At 41.3% G+C, this 12,142-nt stretch overlaps 1 protein-coding gene across 3 annotated transcripts in view; it reads right to left on the reverse strand.

Annotated features, from left to right (window-relative positions):
• The window catches only part of LOC124717112 (synaptosomal-associated protein 25), a 414,314-nt gene that overhangs the window by 351,353 nt on the left and 50,819 nt on the right, over window positions 1–12,142 (reverse strand). For all 3 annotated transcript variants that reach the window (XM_047243852.1, XM_047243834.1, XM_047243842.1), the window contains exon 2: window positions 5,207–5,248. The gene's annotated coding sequence lies outside the window, so the exon portion shown is untranslated. The remainder of the gene's footprint in view (window positions 1–5,206; window positions 5,249–12,142) is intronic.

The raw sequence follows: 12,142 nt of genomic DNA on the forward strand, positions 1-12,142 counted from the left end.
TACAACACTTAGCACAGAGCCCAGGGGTACCCCGTTTTCTTGGGAGAAAGTACGGGAGAGTGTAGTGTTCACCCGCACTCTAAATGTGCGCTCTGCCATAAATTCGTGAAGAAAAAGGGGCAGCCGATCTCGAAAGCCCCAAGAGAACAGTGTGCGGAGGATGCCTGTCCTCCAACAGGTATCGTATGCTCTCTCCAGATCAAAAAATATTGCTACTGTTTGGCGTTTCCGGAGAAAATTTTTCATAATGTAAGTGGAGAGAGAAACAAGATGGTCAACTGCATAACGATGCTTCCAGAAACCGCATTGGGGAGGTGTTAAAAGACTGCGGGACTCCAGCCACCAAGCTAAACGGCAATTCACCATACACTCCAAAACCTTACATACACTACTCGTGAGAGAAATAGGGCGATAGCTAGATGGGAGATGTTTGTCCTTTCCAGGTTTCGGAACAGGAACGACGATAGCTTCCCGCCATCGTCTGGGAAACGTACTGTCGGTCCAAATTCGATTATGAAGGCGAAGGAGGTAACGCAGACTATGGGTTGATAAATGCAGCAACATTTGGATGTGGATACCATCCGGTCCTGGGGCGGAGGAGCGGGAAGAAGAGAGTGCATGTTGGAGTTCCCACATGGAGAAAACAGTATTATAGCTTTCGCGATTTTGAGAGAAGAAAGTAAGAGGTTGCACTTCCACTGCACGTTTCTTCGGGAGAAATGCTGGCGGATAATTTGAAGAGCTCGAAATCCCAGCAAAGTGTTGACCCAATGAGTTAGAAATTGCGACGGGGTCCACTAACGTTTCATACGCGACAGTGAGCCCAGAGACCGGGGAGAAACTAGGCGCGCCTGGTAACCGCCGAATCTGACTCCAAACTTCCAAGGAGGGAGTGAAGGTGTTAAATGAGCTAATAAAGAATTTCCAGCTTGCCTTCTTGCTATCGCGGATGACGCGATGGCATCGCGCACGGAACTGCTTATAGCGGATACAGTTGGCCAAAGTAGGATGGTGGCGGAAAACGCGAAGAGCACGTCGCCGCTCACGTATTACGTCACGGCATGCCTCGTTCCACCAAGGAACTGGGGAGCCCCGGGGCAATTCGGAGGTGCGTGGTATTGAACTTCCGCAGCTGTAAGAATAACGTCGGTAATGTGTTTGACCTCATCGTCGACGCTGGGAAAGTGACGGTCATCGAATGTCGCTAGGGACAAAAAAGTGTCCAATCGGCTTGGGCAAACTTCCAGCGTCGCGGGCGCATATATGGCAGTTGAGGCTGCAGTCTAAGGACACATGGGAAGTGGTCACTCGAGTGTGTATCATCAAGGGCGAACCATTCGAAGCGCCGAGCTAGCGGAACAGTACCGACCGAAAGGTCCAAATGAGAGAAATTTGTCGTGGAGGCAGACAAAAATGTAGGGACCCCCGTGTTGAGGCAAACTAGATCCGCTTGGTGGAAGACGTCTAGCAATAGTGAGCCATGTGGACAAGGATGTGGAGATCCCCAAAGCGGGTGGTGGGCACTGAAGTCCCCAACCAGCAAATAGGGGGGTGGAAGCTGACCAAGAAAATGAAGGAGATCAGCTCGTGCCATTGGTGTGGTCAATGGAATGTATACAGTACAAAGAGAAAAGGTATGTCCAGAAAGGGAACGACGGACAGCGACAGCTTGGAAGGAAGTGTTTAAGTGGATTGGGTGATAATGGAGAGTATCATGGAGAAGAATCATGAGTCCTCCATGGGCTGGAGTGCCTTCAACAGAGGGGAGATCAAATCGGACAGACTGAAAATGAGGGAGAACAAAGTGGTCATGGATCGACAATTCATCCCGATTGGCTTGAATGCCGCGGATATTCCAGTGGATAATGGACATAGGGTGAACAGAAAATGGAGGAATGTGACCAAGGTTGCCGTCAACTCAACGACTGCTCAGAGCTTGCGACCGACAGCATGGAATGGCATTCCGCCGAAGGCAGAAGAACCTGATCCATAGGTTGTTCAGGAGCAGCTCCTGCCACCTGCTATCGGCCGGTTGATCGGCCGCCAGCAGTGCGCCTCGACGACACAGACGGCCGAGGGCGATTTCCGCCAGGTGGTGCTGTAGATGAGACACGCCTTGGCGGAGATGGAGATGAACTGGGTTTCTTATTAGCCTTCTTGGAAACATGTTTAGATGAAGGAGGAACCGATGGTTGTGAAGTTGGGGTATGTAAAAAATCTTCACGAGTATGCTCTTTTTTCGAAATCTTGGCGTCTGACTTTTGGGCTTGAGATTTGGCAGAACCTGATGAAGGGTGAGCCATAGAATGGGCAGGCGAAAGTGGTGAGGTTGAACGGGCGATCCTTGCGCTGGCCGATCTGACGACCGTGGCACTAAAGGTGAGGTCGCAAGTCTGCGTGGCCGCCTCCTTTGTTGGCAGAGGAGAAGCAAGGACAGTGCTGTATTTTCCTATCTGAGGCATGGTGGGCTGTTGACTGGCGAATAATTTTCGAGCAGCAGAGGTTGACACCTTTTCCTTCACTCTGATTTCCTGAATGAGCTTTTCGTCTTTAAAAACGGGGCAATCTCGAGAGGAAGCAGCGTTGTCACCCATACAGTTGATCCAACGAGGGGATGGAGGTGGACAAGCACCCTCATGGGCATCCTTGCCACACGTAACACATTTGGCCGGATTGGAACAGGACTGGCTGGTGTGACTGAACCGCTGACACCGATAGCAACGGGTATGGTTTGGGACATAAGGGCCAACGGAAATTATCTCATAGCCTGCTTTGATTTTCGATGGGAGTTGAACTTTGTCAAATGTCAAGAAGACAGTGCGGGTTGGAAAGATGTTCGTGTCAATCCTTTTCATAACTCTATGAACAGCCGTTACGCCCTGGTCAGACAGGTAGTGCTGAATTTCTTCGTCAGACAATCTGTCGAGGGAGCGCGTATAAACGACTCCACGTGAGGAATTTACAGTGCGGTGCACTTCAACCCGGACAGGGAAGGTGTGGAGCAGTGAAGTATGCAGAAAGTTTTGTGCCTGGAGGGCACTGACTGTTTCTAACAACAAGGTGCCATTCCGTAATCTGGAACAAGACTTTACAGGACCTGCAATTGCGTCGACACCTTTCTGAATAATGAAAGGGTTGACCGTGGAGAAGTCGTGACCTTCATCAGACCGAGAAACAACGAGGAACTGTGGCAACAATGGAAGAACTGTCTGTGGCTGAGACTCAGTGAACTTACGCTTGTGAGCTGACATAGTGGAAGATGAGGAAACCATTGCGGAAGAATCCCCCATGATTACCGGCATCTCCGATGGCGCGCTCCTTCCTTGTGGGGGCCCTCTCTGAGGGCACTCCTCCTTAGGTGATTGTTCACACCTCAGGTCACACCTCCCGACAAATGGACGGAGGGACCAATCGACACTTTCAGAAGGTATCAGCTCGGGTAATCACCCCTCCCTGGGCCTGGCCGTTACCAGGGGGTACGTACGTGTCCTACCTGTCTACCCGGTGCGGGGAATTACGCGTTACCCCGGCACCGGCTACGCACGAAAATGCGTGGGTCGGCCTTCAGACACGCACAGGGAGGAAGAAAGAGAAAGGGAAAAACAAAGAAAGGGAAAGGAAAGAAGAGAGGTCTCAAACGTTGCAGCAGAGAAAAGGGTAAAGAGAAGAGGTAAGGAAAAGAGAAGGACAAAGAAAGGATGAAAACATACAAGCAGAGAAGGTGAAGAATGCGTTACATTTGCGAGCGTCTGCCTCCGGACGTAGGCACAAACCATACTCCCAGAGGGAGAGAAAGGGAAGGAAAGAGCCAAAGGTGGGGGGGGGGGGGGGGTGGGGGGGATAGGGAAGGATGCAGAAAAGGAAGGTGTGCAGCCCGGAAAGGAAGGAGGGTCACATTAGCTCGGGGTCCCGTGCTCGCTGCGCACGTATCCACAAAAGAGTTCTGGACCGCCTGGGGGGAGTGAATGATGTGTCTTACGTTGCTTTGAATGTAAAATTAAATTACAAGACAAAGAGAAGAACAGAAATTTAACTCACGTTGACAGGCTGTATGACAAGTAGTTCAGTTCTGTTGGAGTTTGTCTCTACTTAAAAATTTGGCTCTGGCTAAACTTCAATTCATCTCAGTTTGGCAAGTGATTACTTTGGATGTACAAAAAGAGATTGCTACTTGCAATAAAGATGACAAGTTGCAGACAGGCACAATTAAAGACATTTACACGAAGTATTTGACCACAACCTTTATCGGAAAAAGAAAGAGAAACACTTTATTTACTTGTGCAAGCAAGCACACCTCTGGTCCATGCTGCCAGAGTTGGGTGTCATGTTCACGAAGTGTGCTTGCTTGTATTGTGAATGAATGGTGTACAATTCTTTTTCTAATGAAGGCTGTGGCCAAAAGCTTTGGGTATGTGTCTTAATTGTACCAATGTGCAACTTAATGTGTCATCTTTACAGTAAACAGCAATCTATCTTTCCCCACATTGTTGATAATCCAACCTGGAGTTTCCACTGTGATTAGTTTGGATGTTTGTATTAAATATTCAATGGTACAGTGACAGCAAGTGCTTCTTACACTGGTTTTTAGATTATGTTGATTATTCAACTTTCAATGAAATGTTATCCAACTCTTAAGGGACAGAATAAAAACAACACTGTTGGCGAAGTGTTCATAGACTGCCTGAAAATACAGTATTCAAATTCTGCATGGTTTTCCTGTGCAGGTCATTCATACAATGTCTTTAATAGAAAATTAAGTTTCAATGGCTCAGTGCTCAAATGTGTGGAAGAAACATCTTTTCAAAGCAACCAAAGGAAATCTTACTTTCAGATTGGTCCATCATCCTGTGTTAAATGCGTTCTGTCACACCAAAAGCAGAAGCACCAAAGACTTCAAACCAAAAGTTTTTTCTAAAATTAGATGAATGGTATGGTTAGAAAACATTTTCAATATTTATCAATGTGGAACTGATTCCTTCCAATCAGAGTAATGGATAGGCACTTTTGAAACTATTTTAGATTTTTAGAATTAGGAAAAGTCAATATCTGAACAATGGATTGCCCAGATATGGAATAAAGGTGTAAATTAAAATAATAAACAAAAATTTTTTCTATTGTCTTTTAAAAGCACAATTTTTTACACTATCTGAAAGCTGTCATTTTGTTCTACCCATTACCCAACCAAATCAAAATAAGAATTACTTACACAAGAAAAGACACTGCAGATCAGGAACTGTGATTGCTGAACCTGGAACACATGATGAAAAGTTAATGTTCCAGTTACTTAAGTTCTGAAAGTACAATAGAATAAAATTGATGTATCACTATCGTGGGGGAAAAGAAAAATGACAAAGCTATTATTGGAACGTTGGTGAAAGTAACTGGCAGACAGCAGTAAAGGCTGAAATTTAAGCATCTGTATCATGAGTTAATGGAGTTAAGCTATACTCGAAGCGAAACAAATCATTTCTTGCAAACTACCTTTCTGTTCCTCTCCTGGCTACTTAATTTTCTGAATTTTTTCCCTTCATTTAGCACAGTAAATGTCCCACCAAACAGACTAGAAGGTTCAGATTATTGCAGTTCAGCAGGGTCTGGTCACTTTGTTAGCAATGCACCACTTTTTAAGCATATCCTTATTTAACGTAACTGTTTGATAGTCCATTAGGATAATGCTTCAAAGAACACACAACAAGAAACTAACATTGCTTATAAATTATCCTACACACTGCACTCAAGTATTTTTCTATGTTAAATGAAAAAAAAAAAAAAAAAAAAAAAAAACATTTCTGAATTTGAAAGACTAAATATTTGCCTATCGAGGAAAATGAACTCGCAAAATATTACTTCCGTACAGCATCAATAACATATTCATTGGCATTTCACTTCATCATTCAAAGTGTCAAAATATAACCAAGTTAGCTGTTCCATAGGTCATATAAATATTATGATGTATAGCATGTCGAATTAACAACCATAGAATAATACAAAAAGACAAAAACAAAGTGTGTGTACATGCTGGTCATTTACAGTTTTTTCTGCATATGTACTAATTCCTCTATCATATAGAAGTAGTTAAGGAGAAACATCTTTAATCTATATGTGCCAGACATCTTATTTGTCGAAGAGTTTTACAACTGCACATTACATCCCTTTCCATCCCGAAAATTCATTAAATGTTAATTTTTTTCTTGTAGTATTGTCCAGAATATCTGTTAATCACAATCTCAGGTGGACTGTTGACAAATTTCATATGTGAGGAGTAGTACAGTAAGGCTGTGGGTAATACTTCCACCAACTGCTTACAGAGATCCCTGTAAGATGTACAAATGTAAACCCCAGACATGTTTCTAACTACCTACTTTTGTGCAATGAATACTTTATGCCAACATGAGCAGTTACACCAGAATAGTATCCCATAGACCATATGAGATCAGTGAATGAGAAACTGCAAGATATGTTCACTTACTGCTTTTTATATCCACAAAGTGGTCAATTATTCTTATGGCAAAAGTAGCTGAACCTAAACTTTTAGCAGGTCTACTACATAGATTATCCAGTTCAAGTTCTAACTATTTGTATACCTAATTTCTTGGAATTATATTATTTCTTATTGCTAGTAGGTGGGATACTACTAGCATTACAAAATTGGATGAGCTGCACTTTTTCAAAATTTAAAATTAGCCCATTTATGTAAAACCAGTCTGTTACTTTTACAAAAGCATCATACACAATTTTCTTTCATTCAAGAGAATGTTTGTATAATCTGCAAACTTAACCAATTCTGCCTCCTGATTCAAATATAATGGCATAACATAATATTTTGTATAGCATTAACAAGGAACAGGAATAATAGTGAGCCTGAGGTCAAACAACAGGAGACTCCTCTTGTCATTTCTCCTCATGCAGCCTTTGATAAATTTCTGAAATTTTCCTTAAGAATATGTGCTGAACTACATATTCCATAAAAACATCTCCAACAGAATATTGACTGACACAATCAAATGCCTTTGATAAATCACAGAAGATGACAACTGGTAATTTTTATCATTTGAAGTATTGTTGGGAACTCAGTAAACAGCCATCTCAGTACAATGGTCCTCTTGAAATATGAACTGTGATTGGCTAATTATCTCTTCACTACACAGATGGGCAACAACCCTGAAGTACTTTATCTTAGTAGAAACTTCAGAAAATTATTTCAAATGGAACTGAAAATGTGTAAATTAGAAACACAGCACATTAGGTGTCTTCTCAGTTTTATTTTATTCTGCACAGCAGATATTTCACAATTGTGCCAGTTATTTACTTCATAAAGGTAACACAAAAAACCAACTAACAGTCAAATTTGTTGCTTTACAATGTCTTAACTTCTGCATCATGAATTGACACCCCACAAGGAAATACATGTTAAAGTCTCAAGTAATTATCAGCTCAAGCTCTATTTACTATCAAGCATCTAAGAACAATTTTTATCAGTTCACTATTGAGTAATTCGAAAGATTCTCCAGTTTTTCCTGAAGCCACGAACATCAGAGAGAGTCTTACAATGAACACTTTAGTCCAATGGAAAATAATAAAAATGTAACTAAGAATTTTTCTTAATGTGATGAAACAAAACTAAACACCATACAAAACACATACAGATAAGCAGTTCTGGGCAGCTATGTACACCCAACTAAAAGATAAATTTTTTTGTATTTCATGCATATAAATTCACACGTAGGACATATATAGTGTAAAATCAAAACTTTAAAATAGTGCAGTTAACATTGTTTGGTGGACACAATAGGTGGTTTTACTACTTGCACAAAGGAATAGTCTCAGTTCATACAGTTAACTGTTCTACGTCCATAGCCTTTTACTGTTTACCAAAACCAGCAGCAGATAACTGCTACAGTAAAAATTTATTTATTCAGCACATTTTTAAAGACAAATCTATGTCAAGTTCATACTTGGAAATGAGCAAACAGGGAAGTTCTAGTTATCTACCAGAAAAAGTAAATTTCCCACACCATCACTGTTTAAAAAATTTCAGTTAACTAGATCTGGTATAAATCTTTTGGAATACTCTTAAAATATATCCCCATCGCCCATGAAAGGCATACAGTGTTTAAAACAGACATTTTTAGGTTTAGCTCTTTTCCTAATAAACTAAATGAAAGTGTACACAGGAGGTGATGGGAGTTGGAGGACCACCTCTTTCCTGATACTCTTGGCCACAAGGAACTGCAATGTTTAGACTCTTGGAAAACAAAGATACAATTAAAATTGCATTATCAGGGTAGCTTGGTAGAGTGCACTTGCCTCCAACAATGAACTTGAAAATGCAGCTTTTAACACTTCCAGTCAGTGAACATGCCAAATGGTCTTTTGAGCTATTCATACTCTGACGTGACAAAAGTCATGGGATATTTCTTAATGAAGTATCAGACATCCTTTAGCCAGGCACAGTGCAGCAACTTGACGTGGTATGGACCCAACAGGTCACTGGAAGTCCCCTGCATAAATACTGAGCAATGCTGTCCCTATTGCGGTCCATAACTGCTGAAGTATTGCCAATGCAGGACTTTGTGCACAAATTGACCTCTATCACATTCCATAAATGTTCGATGGAATACTGCTGGGCGATTTGGGTGGCCAAATTATTCATGCATACTTTCCAGGATTGCGAACAGTTGCGAGTCTGTAATGTGATGTGTCACTATCCATAAAAATTCCATTTTTGGTTGGGAACATGAAGTCCATCAACAGCTGCATATTGTCTCCAAGCAAACATACAAGAGGACCCAGATCATTCCATGTAAACACAGCCGACTTCATTACAGAATCACTGCCAGCATGCACAATGTCTTTCTGACACCCTGGGTCCAGGGCTTCTTGGTATGTGTGCCACATTAACCCTATCATCAGCTCTTACAAACTGAAATCTGGACTCTTCTGACCAGGCCATGGCTTTCCAGTCAGGGGTCCAACCATTATGGTGATGAGCCCAGGAGAGGTATTGTAGGTGACGATATGCTGTTGGCAAAGACTCTTAAGTTGGTCATCTATTGCCACAGCCCATTAATGCCAATTTCACCACCCTGTTCTAATGTATATATTCATCATTCATCCCACATTGATTTCTGTGGTTATTTCACAGAGTGCCACCTGTCTTAGCACTGACAACTATGAAAACGGCACTGCTATCTGTTGTTAAATGAAGGTTGTCGGCCAATGTGTTGTCCGTGGCGAGAGGTAATGCCTGAAATTTGGTATTCTCAGCACAACTTGACACTGTGGATCTCTGAATATTTAATTCAGAAACACTTTCCAAAATTGAGTGTCCCACGCATCTAACTCCAACTACCAATTTGTATTCAAAGTCTTAATCCCGTCATGTGGCCTTAATCAAATTGGAAACCTTTTCACATGAATCACCAGAGTACAAATGGCAGCTCTGCCAACACAATGCCTTTTTATACCTTGTGTATATGGTACTACCACCATCCGCATGTATGCAGATCACTGTTCCATGACTTGTCACCTCAGTGTATATTTTATCACTTCATAGAAAGATGTGTTGTCAGCATGGAATCCTGCCCACTTAATTGGCGTACACCATACCAACACTATCCAAATATCCACAAGTATTTTTAAATACATAACAATGATGATCTGCTTTGTGGTGGTCATCTATGATCAATAACACCACTTATTTGAGGCTACTGTGACAGCTGTGTCAATCCAGACAGTACAACCAGCACTTCTCAATTTGGCTTCTAAGTGTCCATTATTATATGATGCCCTTTTCTTTACTCATGAGGTCCACAGCAGTTGCAGGTGAGGACAGGGAAACACTTGGGATGGAAGATCGATCAATATCTTTAGGTTTTATTCAGTACCAAGTTCCAAACACCTGATATCTGATGACGACTGGAAGAGAAAGCAGAGGTAGCCAGGACAGCAATACACATGTTAGGCGTGCAGTCCCACAGGTCCATCATTGGGAGATGGGTCAGTCATGTTGTCATATGCATGTCTAACGCTTCTCATCAATCAGGGGTAATTTGAGGCAAGTGTGAGCATTCCATGCTCACCGAATTGCGAACTAACATCTGAAAGATGTTCAGGCTCACATGCAGTTCCTCTTCGTCGAAATGTCTTTGCTTAAACTGGTCTAGGGCTTGAACTACACGTGTTGCATTACACGGCCTAAATTAGACATCTGTGACCCTTTGGTTAAACTGTCTGGCTGATCGCAAGTTTGCAAAATTGTATGAAACACAAAACGTTAATAGAACATAACAATAACAACAATAATAACAATAATAATAGGAGCTAAATTAACGACCCGTAAATGATGCAGGCCACACAGTTGTGACATGGTTAGAATAATGTTTATTCAGGAAGCAAACAAATAGCAAAAATGGTCGTATTTAGAATTACTATTACACTCAAGTGCATGTCTATTTGAAACAGTTCAATCATTCACAATCTCATCATGAATTACAAATCCAATACTCCACCTCATTTATGCGAAAAGTTAAGAGTTCACACCAGGCACACGGCTGCTCACTGCTCACCGCTCACAGACCAAGTCCCGGAACACCATACAACGAGAAATTTTCCAAGTCGTTTCACTTCCTAGCTGCCAAAAGACCGACCGCCCAGTTTCGCGTCTCCACCAGCATAGTCCCTCAGCTCGTCCCCGGTTGCATTTCCCATGTGTTGAACATCCTTGGTCAACTGACTAGTGCCATTCCCCATCTTGAAGCCATCTATCTGATTGGCTACAGCTTATTCTACATTATTTTACATTTTACAGCTTATTCTACATTATTTTACAGCTTATTCTACATTATTTTACATTTTAACATATTTAAATAATCAAAGCTTGACCACTTTCATGTTCTAAGTAAAGTAACAACAATATTCATTACATAATAAACATTAACGTCTTTTACATAAAACCAATATAATTTCCTTCTTAGCTTTGAATGCCATGGCCAGTAGCCTTGCACACATGTGCAATCTGATAGATAAATAAATAAATAAATAAATAAATAAATAAATAAATAAATAAATAAATGAATAAATAACAAAAGTATGCACTAAACTTCACAACACATTCTACTACCTAATGATTCAATAAAATGTCATGCTGTCATCATTCAATGTGTTCTGTGTGGAGGAAATGATCTGGTGCTTAACTGTAAATACTGATAATTTAAATTTACTGTATCTTTTGAACAAATAAAGTTAAAGAGTTGATATTTACAAAGTTTGTCATTTAATGATATGCTTCTATATGAAATGCCTATTATTAAGATCGACCAAAGCGTTCAGATTTTAGCATTCAGGTCTTTGTTACAAAACTTGTTACTTTCACTTTAACAGTAAATCCTAAACTATTACAGATACGATCAATGTTCAAGTTTTACTGGAATCACCACGAAAATTTATGAAGGATGGTAGATTAAAATTACTGCGGCTTCATTCCCTGAATTATTATGTAATTAAATAGTTTTCATAAATGTTTCCCTTTATGGCCAATCTTAGGTTCGCCATATTTAACACTGCTACATCTCCCTGGCCACTAACAGCTTCTACGGGGCTTCCCTATGGCATATATTCTCGCCTGTCTCACTTGCACACTATAGTACTAAGGCCTCATGCAGCACAACATACGCCTCAGTTTCCCCATCTCATGGCGAATCTGCGTTCCGTGGCACACAAACCTGGACGACAGGGTTCGTTTCACAATTCCTGAAGGCTGACTTTTCAGCCATATACTTAAATGAGAGTGATGCTCATTAACTCACATCATGAAATTGCTGCAGGAGACAGGCGTCAACCCAGTCGAATGACCTATGCTGTCTACTGATATGGATATGGTTGAGTATGGTTGGGACCAGTTTAATCTTGTGGTGTATCAAGCATGAATGGCATTGAAACTTTGGGTGACATCAAGAGGGTCACAACCGAGTGGGATAATTAACAAGCAGCTTGTGCACAGCATTCTAAGCATTCCACAATGTAAGGGGGTGGAGCAACACTGTACTGACTGTTGTCCAGCAGCAGATTTGAATTTCACACTAAGATATGTGCTTTTAAACAGTGATTATTTTTGGTTAATTTTGTTTCTCCCAAAGTAAAA

This window comes from Schistocerca piceifrons, chromosome 1 (assembly GCF_021461385.2).
Source record: "Schistocerca piceifrons isolate TAMUIC-IGC-003096 chromosome 1, iqSchPice1.1, whole genome shotgun sequence".
Taxonomy (NCBI): Eukaryota; Metazoa; Arthropoda; class Insecta; order Orthoptera; family Acrididae; genus Schistocerca; species Schistocerca piceifrons.